Consider the following 18592-nt stretch of genomic DNA (forward strand, 5'->3'; position numbering starts at 1 on the left):
GTCGCGGCCACTACCAGGATCCCGGCCGCCGGCGCCCCCCGCGGGCCCCGCTACGTGCCCCCCGCGCCCCGCCCAGCCCAGCCCAGCCCAGAAAGAGCCGCCCCCGGCCCGCCCGCGCCTTCCCCGGACCTGTCCGCGGGCCTCCCCTTACAGGCCCGCGGCCCTGACCGCGCCAACCCTCCCGGAGAAGGGCCGGCGGGACGGCCGAGCTACTCACCAGAGCTGAGGCGCGACGCGGCCCGACTGACTGCAGCGAGAGCGCCCGCCGGGCGGCGAGGGCAGCGGTCAGGTGACTCACTCCTTCCGCGCGGCCAGCCGCCCCCTCCCTTCTGCGCCGCTCTGCTGCCGCCACCTCGCGGCGCCAAAACCCCGCCCGCCCGCTGGAGGCCCCGCCCCCGGCGCCGAAGCCCCGCCCTGCCGCCCTCGAAGCCTCTGTCAGCGAACGAGCGAGCGCAATAGCGCGGGCAGGGGTCGCCGCGGCCGGAAGCCCACGCTGGGGGGTTGCAGGGACGGGTCGTAAGGGGCGGGGCGGGCCTCGGGGAGGCGGCGATGGGGTCCCCGGACCTCCGCGCGTGGCACAGCCCGCAGCCTGAACTGACTCCCACTCGAAGACCACCTCTTCTCTGCCTTCGGAGGGCAGAACGGAAAGGCCGAGCGCCTCCTCGCCTTGGGAGCTGCAGGACGCCCTAATTCAGCCGAGTCGCCGCGTGCCCAGGTGTCCGGACAGCAGGAGAGAGGACGGGCGCTGGCCCCACCGGAGTCGCTTTACCCCCTAAAGAGCTCCTCGCTGCCTGCCCTGGGGGTGGCGGGCGTCCAGGTTCACAGGGTACTTGAGCTTGCTGGGGTGGGGTGTGTATCAAGTGCGTCCAGGGTTTTGTGGAGCGCGTCTAGCAGTTGCTCTACTTCTTACTGACAATGAAACAAGGGCGCCCACGACAGGTGTTCCCTTTTCGCTGTCGCTGCCAGGAAGCTTCCAGCCAGGTTCAGCGCCTAGTGGTGTCAGCCGACCCATCTCGAGCCTTGGTTCCGCTGTCATCTTCTGGTGCTTATTCTGGTGTTTATCCAACTGTCCGTTTTGAAATTATGTTCCCAAGCCATTTAACACCTCTGGAGTTCAAAGCACTAGCTGTCAGCGGAGAGGGATGCAGGCGCAGCGGAGGGGACTGTGCACGCCAGCCCCACGAGGGTTCCTGCGGAGATGGCACGGACCTTGAGGTCTGAAGCCAAAGGACGATTTGTGTGAAGGGATTTTATTGTTAGCTTTGGAACCAGCAACAAGAAGACAGCCCTGGAGTTTCCGGGGCAAAAAGGATACCAAGATAATAATTCAGGTATTATGACTAACATGACTGCATTTGCACCCACAGGCTATGGGACTTGGGGACCTTTGAGTTACATCCAAAATACATGAGAAAATCACATAAGTGAAGTTGGATGGGAGTGCGAGGGGTGAAGTGATACATTATGACCTAGAATTAGGGGAGGCTTCCTGGAGCAGGTGATATTTGCATTGGGTCTTAATTGGGAAGAGTGGAACCCAGCAGTCTAGATAGGGTCCAGAGGTAGGAGGTACGTCGCATCCCAGGCTGCCTCAGTTCGTGGTGAGAGTGCAGATATTTAGTGAAACACGAGGCAAGGACACTTGGAAATACCCCATGAAAGAAGGATTGAAGTTCTTACAGACACACGGAAGTATCCGAGGCTTTATTCTCCTTCCACCTTGAGCCAGTGGAATTGCAGTCTCTTTTTTCTACACCTATGCAGTTTTTTCTACACCTATGCAGTTTTTTTCTAGGGGAAGATCAGACCCTCCTCTTTGGGAGGAACCCTTGCTTCTTTAGATAATAGCAGTGACATTTTCTAGCCTGAAAATTATGATGTATGCCCTGATATGCTTAATTATTTGAGAAGTTCTCACAAAGGTATACAGATGTGCTGAGAGTATCAAGGCAAGTGACTCTCAAGCTTCATTATGGGTAAGAATATCTGGTTTGCTTGTTAAAATGCAGATTCCGGCCGGGAGCAGTGGCTCATGCCTGTCATCCCAGCATTTTCGGAGGCCAAGGCGGGCGGATCACGAGATCAGGAGATCGACATGGTGAAACTCCATTTCTACTAAACCCCAACATGGTGAAACCCCGTTTCTACTAAAATACAAAAAATAGCCGGGCATGATGGTGCGCGCCTGTAGTCCCAGCCGCTGGGGAGGCTGACACAGGGGAATCGCTTGAACCTGGGCTGTGGAGGTTGCAATGAGCTGAGATCGCGCCACTGCACTCCAGCCTCGCGACAGAGCAACACTCCGTCTCAAAAAAAAAAAAAGAAAATGCAGATTCCTGGGTCCCACCCCCAAAAGATTCTAATTTTATAGATCTGAGTAGGACCTAAGGGCCTGCATTTTTAATACTGAAGCATGTGGTCTTCAAGCTTATGGCATGTAGTAGGAACAGGACGAAAAATGAAACTGGAGAATGAAATGAAACCAAGTCAGTATGAGAAGGGCCTCATGCACAGCACCGGGAGTTTGGACTTTATCCCGTGGTCTGCAATAAGTGAGTAGAGGTTTTTAAGTCATGTGATTGTTTTTAAAAGCTAATTCTAGTATTGGGAAGGAATGGGAGTGGAAACAGATGGTAGGTTGAATGAAGGAATGAATGAATGATGATGCAGTAAAATGTTCAGTAAAAGATGTGGCACTTTTTATTTTCAGTCTTCTCTTGTTTCGAACCAAAACCACTTAGAATGTATTTCTTTTAAAACCTGAATATCAGTGTAAATATTCAAAAACAACTGTATGTTCTGACCTATGTCTTCTGGACTTCCAGAGTTAGCATTAACATTATTAGCTGCCAGGCCAACAAAACCTTGAGTAATCCTACTATACTCAGAATCAAGAAAAGTCGCTACATCATTGGTCAACTTTGAAGAACATCAGCCTCAAGATCTTTTACACTAACTCATACATTTATTAAAATCTATTACTAAAACAGATTTTTAAAAATTATCTTGAGGTTAAAATGAGACATGGTGCTTCGACCCAATTTCTATTGGAAAAAAAAAATGTTAAGATTTGGGGACCAAGAAAAAAATTGATTGCTTTTTTTTTTTTTTGAGATGGTGTCTCTCTCTGTCATGCAGGCTGGAGTGCAGTGCAACCTCTGCCTCCCGGGTTCAAGCGATTCTCCTGCCCCAGCCTCCTGAGTAGCTGGAATTTCAGGCACCCACCACCAGGCCCAGCTAATTTTTGTATTTTTAGTAGAGACAGGGTTTCACCATGTTGGCCAGGCTGATCTCAAACTCCCGACCTCAAATGATCCACCTGCCTTGGCCTCCCAGAGTGCTGGAACTACAGGCATGAGCCACTGCTCCCAGCTGATTGCTTTCAGTTGGTATTGGTAATAGTTTGAAACTGGGACAAGTAGCCTAGTCTTGCGGTCTTTCTGCTCCTTAGCTCAGCTAGGTCCAAGTTCTTGTCTCACAACCAGGAAAAATTAGGCACACAGACACCGGAGAGTGAGTGGAGTGGAACTGATTAAGCGAAAGGAAAGCTCTCAGCAAAGAAGGAATGCCGGGAGCAGTTCCCCTACCTGAAAGTGGGAAAATCCCCTCCCATGTGGCTGAGCCTGGGGTTTTTATGCATTCAGAATGGGGAGTGCATGCTGATTGGTTTATGAGTTTGCAAAAAAAGGTTAAAGCAAAGACACCACTCAAAGGCAGGCACAACAGTGTAGAAAACCAATTAGAAAGGGTAGGTATATGTAAAATAGGTGAAGGGTGGGGATCAGAGGAAAGCATGCCAAACAGGAAGATAAGTTCTCAATCTGGTCTGAGAATTTAACTTGTAGCTTGGCTTTCAGGCTTTAAACTATCTTCAGCCTGGAGGTGGGGTTTCACCGGGGACCTGCCTCTATCTGCCTAGGCATTTGACTGTCTTCTGTTGCTGTCACTAGTAGCACAACATAAAGATTTTGTGCTACTGTTTCACAGTGATTTGCAATTAGTGCTTTTTTTTGTCATGTAGTTCTGTTTTTAGTGCATTATTCTTTAGGAGAATTTATCCATGAAGCTTGGGTATCACAGCTTACTGCTATGGCCTTGATTTATACTTCTCATTGACTGTGAGAAATGATGGTTAGTTTTTCTGCTGTGAGCAGGTTTGTTGATATACAATACTGTTTGCAAGATGTTATATATGTGCATTGTCACATTTCTTTCAAAAATGATATTTCCACTTTTTACAAACATACATATCTTCTTTCTGGCCATCATACTGATTTTATTGCCAAAATAAAATCTTACTATTAAATTAACCCGAAAACAATTTAAATAACTATAAGCCACAGTTAGGGAATGATTTTTAATAAAACCTAGATGTATACACCATCATTTTCTCCTCTAATAGCAGGTTGCCTTGCCTGACTCAAAAATGAGGGAGCTAAATCATACAGATAGGTGACATGTTCATGGCTATAAGGAACACCATAGCATAATATTTGGACAATAAGACATAATACATATCCTGAAAAAACTTTGATGTGTAGTCAGTGTAACCCTTGTCCCCTGTCCTCCTCCCAAACCTCAGGAAAGATCCACACATCCACATTTATTCCCTACCCACCTTCGGTTTTGAATCCTAATTTCCACAGGTGCAACATGGCATCTATAACCCCTACAAATCTGCATACCCCTCCAGCCTTCCCGGAACTTCATTCCCTCCATCTTCATTGCCTTAGCTCCTTTTGTCTTTAAGAATTCACTAAGTCAAGAAAATACTGGAGGGGGGGTGGGGCAAAAAAACACTAGGCTTTAAACTGTGGGGGATTACCCAGATAAACACAAGTCTCCCCACTTGAAAAACTGCTCTTTGACACCTGTACCCTAAGATGTGACTATGGATTAAAGTCATAGCACCCCTGCCCCCAGGTTGGAAGGTTTTTTGGAAAATGAACGTATTTTATTAGAAGACAATGAGAACCTCCTGGAGCAGATGAGTAAACACACCCTTGTGTTTACCTGATAACTGAAATCAAAGATGAGGTGTAGCCTCTGGTTTGAAATGTTACAAAGTCTAAGATCAAGATAAAGGCAGAAAAATGAAAAGGAAATAGCCAATTTTGAAGCAGAAGAACTCAGTGGGACAGGGGCCAAATCAGTGAAAGAAGTGCTGCTCAGATACCAGATTTAATGACAACCAAAGTGGCCCAAATATCCAAAAAGAATTGCACTTCTGAAAACCAGTAGGAGGTTGCAGTGAACTAAAGATGGCCACAAAATTTTTATCATTTTCCCCGTCAAGAATGGAAGTTTATTTTTCATCATCTTGAATCTGGCCCTGTGACTGCATCACCAAGAAGACACTGCAGAAGTGATTCTCTGCCAGTTCTGGTTCTAGTCTTTTAGAAGACTATCAGCCTCTACTTCCTCTTTCTTTAAATGAGCTCTCTTGGGACACCCTCTCTCAGAACCAAACCACCATGCATGGGGCATGTGTGGCCTCTTCACTCAGGAGCCCCAGCAAAGCAACCAGCCAGTACTGAGCATCAAGTGCCAGTCATGTGAATGAACCATCTAGGATGTTCTTTGGTAAAGTCTTTACAAAAGAACTTTCCAGCTGAGCCCAGCCAACACATAGAATTATGAAATAATAAAATGATTATTGTTTAAAGTCATGAAATTTTGCAGTGTTTTTTTATATAGCAATAGATAGCCAAAATCAAGATTAAGTAAAATATCAGATGATTAAAATGGAGCATGAAAATGGAGTTAAATTTGTAAGAAGAACCACAACCCCAATGATCATGACTTAGAGGAAAGTTCAGTAAATGAAACAGAAAATATTGAAAAAGCCTGTTTCATTTTAAACCTGTGTCAAGCTCCTAGACCTAAAATGACACTTGAAATTGTCCTCCATTAGAATTCATTGTGCTACAAATTTTCTCTCATTCTGTTACATATAAGGAAGTAGAGAAATTATTCTCTCATAAGCTAATGCTGCAAGGTGTTCTTATATATATGTATATATACATACATATATTTTTGATATTAACATAATAGTTTTTAATATTTAAATGTTTAAGTGTTTTATATATTTATATTTATACATTTATCACCATCTATACACACACACAAATATATATATACACACACATATACATACATATAAATGTTTGGGGATAGAAAGTGAGACCCTCAGCATCTTGGATGTAGCCTGATTGCTCTGCACCCAACTGAGGAGGAGTGAGGGGAGAAGAAAGTAGAGTTCCAGCCAGAAAGGTGACAGAAGACTGCCCAAAGCTTCATGTAACGAATCCTTCAAGCCTGCAGAAAAGTTACTAAATGTTTGGTGCCAGTGCCTTCCTGCAGAGTCAGTGATGCTTATGCTTGGTACTGAATCAGAGACAGCACCTTCAGCCATAGTCACACGTCTGCAAAGGACAGAATAATCCAGCCTGATAGCTTTCTTCTATGTATTTGTTGGTGTTTACACCAAGGATTGTAGCCTGCAGCTCTTGATCTTTTATTCTGAAACGTTATGGAAGTAGTAAAGGCTACTTTCTAACATACCTGTTTTAATAAATGTATTCTCAATTTTTTTTAATGCAAAACTGGCACAACCAAGAGAGGTGCCATATTTTGACTCATGTTTTTACTTCACCTCTTCATATACCACTTCATTCAGTATCCTCAATCAGGTTCTCAATAGAGGTCAATTTTGCACCCCCACCCCCTGCAGCAGGAGATACTGTTACGGGGTGGGTGGTACTAGCCACTAGGAGGTAGAGGCCAGAGATGCTGCCAAACATTCTCAGGACAGTACCCATGGATAAAATACTTTGTGAATGAGGATACGTTATTTGCCATTCAGAACAAATAATTATCTGGCCCAAGTTTCCACAGATCCAAGGCTGAGAAACCCTGACCTAAAGATATTCATGCCCCAATATGAGAAATGTGTGTATACATTAAAAGAAAGTGTAAAGGAGTAAAGGAACAAAGTGGAAAGAAAAAAATGGAACCAGGAAAGAAGCTAAAACATACATATTGCAAAACATCTTTGATAAAATATCTTTGATAAAGATGAGCTACAGATTTATCTGTAGCTTCCTGGCATCCAAGTAAAAAGATAAACCAGATAATTCAATCATGAGCTAACTGAGGGCTGAGTGGCCACCGTGAGAAGTACTGAACTCCTAGAAGAGAGACCGTAGACACAGGTTGTCATCACAACAGCCTATTCCCTGGACTGAGGTGCCATACATAGGGAGCACTTTGGAAAGGGAGGAAAATGATTGATCTTTGAATAAGAACTACTGGGTCAGAGGAGAGAGATGGATATTAGCATGAAGAGATAGAACAGTCAATTGATTAGGGGTGCTGGGTTTTCAGCCTTGATTGTTCCAGATTCCCTCTCCAGCCTCCTCCACACTTCTCTGTACCCTAGGAGGCAGGCCTCTTAGGATGGTATTCATGGATTCCCCACACTCCCTCACTTCTGGTTGATAGGGACAATGGCAGATGTCTACAGGAACTCAGCTGTCCACCTGCCAGGCCATGGGTTGGCTGTGGCTATATTCCTCTACCAAAGTCCCCAGCTCCTGCCAGGCCACCCTCACCTACAGCTAAAGCCAAAGCAACATCACTCTAAGGGTGGTAATATCTCCCTACTTTGGTTAGCCCTAGGGTGCATCACCCCTTTGGTGGGTTCCCTGCCCTCATCCTTGTAAATGGTTCCATCTGTTTTCTGTCAGTTCCCTGACTGATTCACCAGATCAAGACTTGGGGGTAAGGAGAGTGACTATATTAACACATCAAAGGAAAGAATGTGAATGTAGTAAAGAGAAGTTAAATCAACTCCTAAAGCCAGTAAAGGGAAAGCTAGAGGTACAAGTAGGAACATCATATCCCTTGCCCTGCCTGGGACTCGGTATTTTACTCCTGGGCCCTGTGAACCTGCAGGACAGGAGAAGGAAGGAAGCACAGGCTACCATGGTTTGGTTCTACTACATTAGCTATCAAGGTCTTCCAACTTGGATTTCTCTTTGATTTCTTTCTAATTATTTGCCTTTACATGTACATTTACCTACTGGAAGAGATGGGTTGGTTAGTAAGCATCAATATTTGAAACACTTGTTAGCTATATCCTCATTGTAAATCAATAAATTATCTTTCCAGTACTCCCCCTGCCTCTGCAGCTTCAGGTGAATGTGCATCTTAAAGTTGTTATCACCACTGATGTGTCTATAGTTCAGGTTTCTGCATCAGCAAGTTGAAAATCATGGTGAGATGACAATCCTGCAGTGACCTGGTTCAGGTGGTTCGTACTTCATGGAAACACCCTCTTTATTAATCATAGTAGCTTCAGGACTGACCTTTAGATCAGGGATGCTTTATTTTCCATACACTTACCTTGCCCTTAATCCCTTTGTGACAGACACTGCTTTGTCTACCCAATATCCCTTCCTAACATAATCCTGATTAAATGTGCAATGTACCAACTTAAAACATGCCTTTCCAGATTGCATTAGCTATGTGACCTAGTCCTTCTCAACCACATATAAGCAAATATAGACTCAATACAATTTCCAGGAAAGCTTTTACTTTCCTGATAACAAAAGACTAAATCAGCTGCGCTTATGCCCTCTGTCCACCTTCACTTGAATGACTGGAGGAGGAGCTCTTTTCTTTCAATCATGAGGATGAAAACTGCAGGCTAAGGATAGCAGAGCAGGAAACTAGGAAGAAGCTCAGGTGCTTGATGACTTTCTTGAGCAGCTGATTAGCCCTGGTTACTGAGTTTACTCTTCTTTTAAAAGCAGAGAAAGAAAACCCTATTCAGTTAAGCTTCTAGAGTTGAGTTTCTATGACATAAAGCCAAAAGAAGTCTTAACTGATACCCCTTCTTAATCTCAAGTCCCTCATGTCATTCTGTATAAACATACGTGCTAAGAACCCTGAAGTCATGCATCCTCTGTTGTATGGGAGTAAGTGGATTGTTATGAAAATATTCAGTGCAATAAACTGAATGTTTATGTCTCACCAAAATTCTTATGTTGAAATCCTAACCCCCATTGTAATGTTATTAGGGGGTCAGGCCTTTGGAAGGTGATTAGTTCTTGAAGATGGAACCCTCATAAATGAAATTAGTGCCCTTATAAAAGAAACCCCAAAAAGCTCCCTCCCCCATCCCACCATGTGAAAACACAGCAAGAAGGTGACATCTGCAGCCCAAAAGAGAGCCTTCAGCAGAACCTGACCAAGCTGAACCATGATCTGGGACTTCCAGCCTCCAGAACTGTAAGAAATAAGTGCTTGTTATACAAGCCACTGTGGTATTCTGTTAAAGCAGCACAAATCAACCAAGATGCTCAACCTACACCTATGATCCTGGAGGCTGGCAAATGAATAGCAGTGAATGACAGTATAATAGTGTTGACAGTAATAAAAGAAAAAAGATGTATGTTATTATGAAATTATGAAGAATATTATTGACTTCAGTATTGCTACCTCCCCTTGGACATAATGAGGTCACACATAAGAAAACACAGATATAGATAAGCCAGTAAAAATACTCTGTCCCAGGAAATGGCTTTTTTGAAACATGGGACAGCTGCCAAACAAAAAAGAGGAAATTAAAATCCTTCAAAACAATTTTATGGATTTAAGCTATGCAAAAACATTGGGGGAGCATGTGAAATTATATGGAATTATTCTGATACTCAGCCTCTTTTATTGTGCATTTTATGAAAGAATAATCAATAAAACATCTGTCATAATTGCATAAATTTTAAAAAGCAGATCCACTTAACGTGGCCAAAATAAACTAAATGTATTTTAAATCCATGTCTCTGAACTGAAGCTACAGGAGTGAGATGTTGAATCCCATTTAATAAAAGGAAATATCTTTTTATACTAGCAATTTGAGAATTTTACCAGAGTAAAAAGAGGCTCTAGAATGAATATTAAGCTTACAGTTCTAAAAGCATCCATTTAAATTGGTTAGAACACTGGAAAATTACCCACTGGCTAAATAAGATTTCCAGAAGGAATACTATTGAAAATGTTTTTTACATCCCTTAGGAAAAACGGAGAAAATAAACAGAGGGCATATCTCCAATTAACTACATGTACCCCTTGAGTTTCCAAAAACAAGCTCTAATATAATTTGATTCTTTATCCTTAGCAATGGGAAGTCAAGCATAAAACCATGTGCAAGCACCGCATGATGTGGCATAGGAAAGAAAACATTAATCATAGACATTTCTATCACTTTTTAATAGACGAAAATCCATGTTTCTATTAGCAGATACGAACAGATCAGTCTGTGCCCTTATTACTTTTCTAGTTGGTGCCCGAAATCCCTTAAAGATTGATTATTAGGGGTGAAGGTTTTGCGTATTCAGAAGTTCTCTGTTAAAATTCAAATTCTTTCAGAGGGCAAACATTAAGCCACATTCAAGGACAGTCGTAATCACTTTAGTGAGAAGAAGCTCATAAAAATACTCATGGCGAACGGGATTTACATGCATTTTGACAGGAAAGTGGAAGAAAGCATCCAGAGCAGAATCCATGCCACTGTCGGGGCCTGAGAGAAGTTTGGTGGAGTTGGGGAGGGCAGTAGAGGGCACTGAATGCTAAGTAGCAGAAGGATGACAGAGACGAATTCTGAATCATTGACAGGTGAGCATAGTTTTTGGAAACAAGTGTTACCTACTCATTAAGATTTTTATTAAAAATCCAGTTAAGATATCGAAAATAAGGCCCTGAGATACTGTAGATTCATTATTAGAAAAATAATGATATATATTATGAAAGTGCAAAAAGTAGGAAAGATTTAAATACATCTATCCACATTCAATATTCAAAATGTATTTTTGTGAATCTGATATTTCATAGATTTTGTTTCATTTGATACACCAGGAATATCTTAAATGAAAGTATATAAAACAGGAATTATCTCAAATGAAGAAGTTGAGTTTTCAGGCCAAAAGCTGGCAAAGGTTGCCATGCAGTCTTCAGGCTCATTGACCAAGAGCCCCTTCCTCCACCTGAAACATTTGCTGAAGATCCTGTAAATAAATACGGGTAAATAAACTTGACTGTATGGACTTCATAAGTGCCTTCTTATACCAATTTATGTGCATGTTTTAAAGCTTTATGTCATACAGTGTGCAGTTATATCCTTTTAAAGTATGATTTGTAATCATTTAATAAAAGGTCTATTCCCTATTATGTCATATGATTTGTAGGAGGTATTTTGATCAGTTTTATTTATAATGGTCAAAAGTGGCAAAATCCTGGCCTCTGTGGAGTCCTGCTGGGAGAGAATATGAAGCAAGCCACGGATGGCCTAGAATAGAAACTGGAAGGAAGCTACATTGGGCTTCCTGCTATCTGAATCACCAAGTTCGGGAACTAAGTATTTACTAGTCTTGAGTACTTATTAGTTCAATTCGAGCTAACAGGAAGTCATTGATGAGAAAGTAGATGGAACAGAAATCAATGTAGGCTGCTTTTGGAGGGACTTTCATCCCTCGTGGAGAGGCATTTCAGCATAATGATTACAAACATGGACTTTAGTTAGAGCCAGAGTGTTTGAAACCCACTTCTACTACTTACCCATTTGTGCCTGTTTCTTCAACCATAAATAGGGATTATGCTGGTACTTATTACAACAGAGTTGTTGCAAATATTAAATGAGTTAACATACAAAGAGCATTTAGACCAGCACATAGGCATAATTGTATAAGTATTAGCTTTATTATTATAGAAGCCAAGAATATTTTAGACATAAGCAAGGGTGAAGCAGAGATCAGGTCCTGCCCAAACCTAATTTGCTGATTCTGAGAAGGGACTAGATAGCATCAAGAAATATGAAAATGGTGGCAATGAGGATTTTTTAGCTTTGAAGTTATGTAAGAGGAATACTAATCATTCCTTAATGTGAAACTATCCAAGAGATATTACCCTAATTTAAATTTCAGTTATAAACTGGTTTGATGATGGCCTTTAGAATAGAGGGGTGTGTGTGTGTACGTGTGAGTGTGTGTGCGCACGCACACGCTTTGGAATAAGCATCTTCTAAGTGAAAACAAAACTGTGAAAACAGCCTCCCAGGGAGCAGGCTGGAGTTGAAGTGCACAGTGTTGGTGATCCATCGAGACCCTTCAGACCCTTTTTACCATTTTTGTGCACCTCTCTGCTCTTGCTCCCGATGGCCAGCCCTTCTTTAGAAGACGTTCCTCAGTCAGTGAAGCTGCTTCCCACCCCCATCCCCTGCACATGTTGATTCAGAAATGCCTGCAACTTTATCTGTCTCTGGATGGTGCTTAGCTGCTGGGCACAGGAGTATGAAAGCCAAGCTCCTCTGCCTCATGTTATTCTCTAAGTTCCCCTATGGGATCAGGCCACACCTATCTTCCGCAGGACTTTTGTCCAATATTGCACCTTATTTGGCTTCCTCCCCTTCTCTATTCTTCCTTCATTTCCTTACTGATTTCCCTTGGGAGGAAAATAATAACAAATCACACTTGCACATGAATCCTTGTCTCAGGGTCTGTTTCTGGGGAACTCACCTGCTATGATCTGAATGTTTGTGTTCCCTCAAGATCCATATGTGAAAATCCTAACCCCAAGGTGATGGTTTTAGAAAATGGGGCTTTTAGGAAGTGATTAATGCACTTAGTATACTTATAAAAGAGACCCCAGAGAGCTGACTAGCTTCTTCTACTATGTGAGAACACGGCAAGAAGGCACCATCCATGAACCAGGAAGTGGGTCCTCTCTAGACACAGAATCTGCCCGTTTCTGGATCTCAGACTTCCCAGCCTCTAGAACTGTGAAAAATAAAATTCTGTTTTATAAGCCTCCCAGTTTATGGTATTTTGTTATAGCAGCCCAAACAGACTAACACACTGACAAGACAGAAGTGAAGTACTTTTTGTCTTATTTTATAATAAATGATTAGTAATTAAGGCACACTCTGGGATCAGGAAATCTGAATTCAAATCTTGCCCTTAGCTGTGCTAACTTCTATGAGCCTGCTTCCTATCTTTGAATGTTTTCAGTTTAAGTAGTATTTTATTTCTTCTTAATACAACCAAGAACTGTCTTAGATTTTGAGTTACCTAAGTAGGAGAATGAACCAACATTTGCCAAACATTGGGCACAGAGCTAGGTTCCATTGATGTGTGATCGTTTAATCTTCACAACAACCAGAAGGGGCATGTATGCTCATCCCTGTTTCACAGCAAGGAGTTTGAGGATCAGAGAAATAATTTGTCCAATACTAAACTGAATGAGTATTTAAATGCAGGGAGGCTTATATAGAACATAGAATTATAAGAAAGAATCACAGACTCCGTCTCAAAAAATAAATAAATAAAAATAAATAAATAAAAAAATAAAAGAATCACAAAAAAGGTAAAAATTCCATTATATGTAACTTAATTATATAAAGAAAATCTCTATGCAAATTTGCAAAGTTGACTGCAATTAAAAGTTGAGGAAGTGCAAAGATATATGAAGGATATAGGATGTCTCACTAAACATCTACAATTCAAAGTTGCAAGGAAGAGAGAGAAAAAAAGGAGCAGATGAAGAATGAATTACTAAATATAAGTGGCTGGAAGGAAAATCAAAGAAGGGTGATGGGAGGTGACTCTCACTGTTAAAATATGGTGGGAAATCAAATGAATGAGGTCAAGGAACCATTGGAGGAATGAAAAGAGACTTCTAAGGAAAATAGCGGTGAACATCATTTTCCTGAGATAGGGGCCAGGAAAAACCCTTTGCAAGTTCCAATTAGCATGATTGCCCGGGTAAACTGAACAAGAACTCCAGTGTGTTAGTCCAGGTCCTCTAACAAGCCAACACCTAGAACAGGATTAAACATGCAAGGAATTGATTAGAAGGAATGCCTGTGTGAAAGGAAATAGTGGGTAGAGCAATAAGACTCCATTGCAAGCCTAATCTCAAGCAAAGAAGAGAGGAGAGAAGATTGCACAGAAGCATCTTAGAAATACAGTGCAGTCTAACGAAGGTTCAACAAAGCAGAAAGTCCTTGAGCCTAAGTGGACACTGGTAGGAGTCCCATGGCTCTGTGAATGAGTCTGCCTTTGTATCCCCACTACACTGCATCACTGGCAAGGAGCAGCCCATGGGAAGTATAGCCTCAAGCCTCAAGCAAAGGTACCCATGCATTTCAAAACTTAATAGCTGGTGCCATAGGCCAATTACAAATGGCCTTCTACTATGCCCTGTGGTAGAAGGTCTGGGAGGTGCATTCTCATGGCCTCTTTATCAAGTTTCCAAAAAGTCTTTGTTTGAAAGCTACAAGGCAACATCCCTTTTATTCTCAATGTTTCACAGAAAAATAATGCATCTAGTCACCTTTTATTGAGCACTCATGTGCACCAATCACTGTGCTAAGCACTTTATATATTTTTTTAGAGTCCTCACAGCACATTGAGGAAGATATTATTCCCACTTTACAAATGAAGAATCCAAAGCTTGAAGAGGTTAAAGAACTTCCTCAATAATGCAAAGATAGTAAGGGGTAATGCCAGGATTCAACTCAGACACACTGACTGCTGTTGCAGATCTCCATGTGGTAACTCATAATAATAACGCCAACTATGTTATTAGGTAGGATTGTTGTGAATATTCATTGAAATCATTCATATAAAAGCCCATCACACCTTGCCTGGCCAGGTAGTAAGAGCTCAAGGAATGCTGTGATTATTCAGTAGTTGTGCCAAGATGCAGATCCAGCTCTGATTGATGCCAGTATCTGTGCTCTTGGCCACTGATGCTGAACAGCCATCAGTGTAACTTCAGTGTTTCCATCAGATAGTATTAGGAACAGCTGAAAGGCATTAAAAAAGAAACAGGAGGACTGGAACTAAACATGTTTTCAAGAATTAGTTTCAGTCACACAGATAGAATTCAATGATAGGAGATAATTGAAATGTAAGGAATGACTTCGTTTGATTCCCTGAGGAAGAAAGTCACACAGGTGTGGCCCATTTACTACTTCTTCATAAATAGAAATCTGTCAGATTTATGAGACTAAGTGCCAATGGGAGAAAACAAAGATAAAATGTGTTTGCAGAACGCGTCTGGATTTCTGCTTATGACCAAGATAGGGTAACAGAAACAAGGTTTACCCTCTGATATGGTTTGGATCTGCAGCTCTGCCCAAATCTCATGTCAAATTATAATCCCCAGTGTTGGAAGAGGGGCTGATGGGAGGTGATTGGATCATGGAGGTGGATTTCTCCCTTGCTATTCTTGTAATAGTGAGTTCTCATGAGATCTGGTTGTTAAGAAGTGGGTAGCACCTCCCCCTTCTTTCCCTTCCTCCTGCTGTGAACATATGAAGACATGCCTGCTTCCCCTTCACCTTCCACCATGACTGTAAGTCTCCTGAGGCCTCCCCAGCTATGCTTCCTGTACAGCCTGTGGAAATGTGAGCTAATTAAACTTTTCTTTATAAATTACCCAGTTTTATAGATTTCTTCATAGCAATGCAAGAACTAATACACCCTCCCACCAGAAACTAAAAAATCAGAAAAAAAATATGAAACAATGGTTTTTCTATTGGATTCTAGCAACACAGGACAGTGTTCCCTGTGAGTGGGAAAACAAATAAAATGAGTCCTATGGGTGCCCCAGATTACTGCCTGAAGAGAGGAAACCCAAGTGGAGCCTGGTGGTCAACCAGAGTTAAGAAGCTAGAGCTGGTCATCTGGAAAAACCAAGGCAGCTGGAATTTGCAGAGAAGAATGCTGAAGAAAGGGGGCTTCATAGACAACTCCAGTGATCTGCAGAGAGTCCCCCTCATGTCTCCAGCTTAATAATGTTCACTGCATGCCTGTGAGGCAAAGGTTGATGGATAGGCAAAGAACCATATAAAAGGAACAAAGGAAGCAAATACTGGAGCTCAACAAGACAGGGAATAGTTCAGGTGTCTCACAGCGAGAGCAGAAAACTTCATTCATGAAGCATTGAATAGAGAGTACTCAGAAGAGTATTGTTTGAGTAATGGGGCAAAATTAGCCATAAACTAAAGGCTGCCCTCCTCCCAAATCACAAAGCTTAAAAGTTTGAAAGACTATTTTCATAACTGCATCCCAATAAAACTCAAATATTTACAGGAATACAAAAATACCAATAACCCCAACAAGATAAAATTTACAATGAACAACATCCAATCAAATATTACCAGGTACACAAAGAAGCAGAAAAATATGACAACACATAATGAAAGAAAAAGTTAATCAATAGAAATTGATCCAGAAATGATGGATCTACAACTGATAGAATTAGTAGACAGGGACATTAAAACTATATTGTAACTCTATTTTCATTGTAACTATATTCCATATGTACAAGAAGGCAGGAGAAAGATGAAACATTTTTAATAGAGATTTGGATATATTAAAATGACCCAAATCCAACTCCTAGAAATAAAAAGTACAATGTCTTAAAAATTCCATCTTTTGTATGAGATTAACAGCACATTAGACACTGTATGGATACAAAAGTATGGATTTGCCCACATTATTTTGTGTATCAATAGTTCATTCATTTTATTGCTGAGAAGTATCAATTTGTGACTGTGCCACAAAAGAAAGGACTAATGTGAAGACACAGCAATAGAAACTCTCCAAAATGAAATGGAATAAACTGAAAAAAAAAAAAAATGAACAGAGCATCACTTAACTGTGAGACAATCTCGGGCAGCCTAACATACATGTAATTGGAGTTCCCAAGGATGGGAGAGAACATAAAAAAACATTTAAAGACATAATGGCTGAAGAATTTTTCCAAATGTGATGAAAACCATAAACGTATATAGCCAAGAAACTCAACAAACCTTGATATGGTTTGGCTATGTCCCCACCCAAATCTCACCTTGAGTTGTAATAATCCCCACGTGTAGTGGGAGGGACCCGGTAGGAGGTAATTGAATCATGGGTGCAGGATTTTCCCTTACTGTTCTTGTGATAGTGAATAAGTCTCATGAGATCTGATGGTTTTATAAAGGGGAGTTCCCCTGCACACACCCTTCTGCCTGTGCCATGTAAGATGTGTCTTTGCTCCTCCTTTGCTTTCCACCATGATTGTGAGGCCTCACCAGCCATGTGGAACTGTGAGTTAATTAAACCTCTTTTCTTTATAAATTACCCATTCTCGGGTATATCTTTTTTTGTTTGTTTGTTGTTGAGATGGAGTCTCGCACTGTTGCCCAGGCTGGAGTGCAGTGGCACAATCTCGGCTCACTGCAAGCTCTGCCTCCTGGTTCACGCCATTGTCCTGCCTCAGCCTTCCCAGTAGCTGGGACTACAGGCACCCGCCACCATGCCCGGCTAATTTTTTTTTTTTTTAGTAGAGACAGGGTTTCACCATGTTAGCCAGGATGGTCTCGATCTCCTGACCTCGTGATCCGCCCACCTTGGCCTCCCAAAGTGCTGGGATTACAGGCATGAGCCACTGCGCCCCGCCACTCGGGTGTGTCTTTATTAGCAGTGTGAGAATGGACTAATACAAACTCCAAGCACAGAAAAAGTCATCTTATAGTACAATGCAAACGAATTTAGAATAGAATGATTACACAACCATAAACATTGCTTAGATAAGGAGATAACACCCCCAGATTGAATTCCAAACAAGAGCTTTAGTGCAGGAAGTCAGGTGAGGTTTGAACTCTCCATCCAATCCATTTAAAAAACAGATGAGGTTATACATAAGGAGGAAGCAATCAGAAGAATCAAAGGGATTTAAGAAAAAAAAAAAAAAAAAAAAGCTTACATACTAGACCAAACTGTAGAATAAAGCCAAGGTGAAATCAGCAAGAAAGGATGACTTAAATACCTCGTATGATAGTTATGGCAAACTATCTCATATAATAATGATGGGAAGACAATATTCCCCTCCCTAACCTATTTCTAAGCTTTCAGATCTTTACTTTTTTTCTTCGTTTGAAACAGAGTCTCTCTCTGTCACCCAGGCTGGAGTGCAATGGCGCAATCTCGGCTCTCTGCAACTTTGACCTCCCCGACTCAAGTGGTTCTCCTGCGTCAGCCTCCCAAATAGGTGACTACAGGCATGCACCACCATGCCCAGCTAAGTTTTTTGTATTTTGTAGAGACGGGGTTTTACCATATCGCCCAGGCTGGTCTCAAACTCCTGGGCTGAAGCGATCCACACTACCTCAGCCTCCCAAAGTGCTGGAATTACAGGCATGAGCCACCATGCCCAGCAGATCTTTACTTTCAGTTGCCCCAGGTATAACCATAGTCCCAAAGTTTCTTAATTCCGTATATCCATCTTATGATCCTACTTCCTCCATCACCCCATCTCGTTCCTCACCTCAAACTCCTTCGTTGCTTATATTTTCAGTCTCCATTGATGATACCACCCTCTTCCACCAAGCTAGCTTGTTCTCAACTCTGTTTCATCTGGATTCCTCAAAACCAATCAATCACCAAATCCTATGGAATTTACCTCTGAAATATCCTTAAAATCAGGCACTTTTCTCCCCTTCTCTCTATTAACGTTATTTCAGGCCTTCATTATTTCTTTCATTTTA

General features: G+C 42.0%; 1 protein-coding gene and 1 long non-coding RNA gene across 2 annotated transcripts in view; both read right to left on the reverse strand.

Annotated features, from left to right (window-relative positions):
• BACH1 (BTB domain and CNC homolog 1) overlaps nucleotides 1-336 on the reverse strand; it is a 47871-nt gene extending 47535 nt beyond the window's left edge. The window contains exon 1 of the mRNA XM_032176203.2: nucleotides 218-336. The gene's annotated coding sequence lies outside the window, so the exon portion shown is untranslated. The remainder of the gene's footprint in view (nucleotides 1-217) is intronic.
• Nucleotides 337-10844: 10508 nt separating this feature from the next.
• The window catches only part of LOC116809736 (uncharacterized), a 94703-nt gene continuing 86955 nt past the window's right edge, over nucleotides 10845-18592 (reverse strand). The window contains exon 2 of the long non-coding RNA XR_004369936.1: nucleotides 10845-11066. This is a non-coding gene — a long non-coding RNA (uncharacterized LOC116809736). The remainder of the gene's footprint in view (nucleotides 11067-18592) is intronic.

The sequence above is a fragment of the Hylobates moloch genome, unplaced genomic scaffold (assembly GCF_009828535.3).
Source record: "Hylobates moloch isolate HMO894 unplaced genomic scaffold, HMol_V3 SCAFFOLD_14, whole genome shotgun sequence".
Lineage (NCBI taxonomy): Eukaryota > Metazoa > Chordata > Mammalia > Primates > Hylobatidae > Hylobates > Hylobates moloch.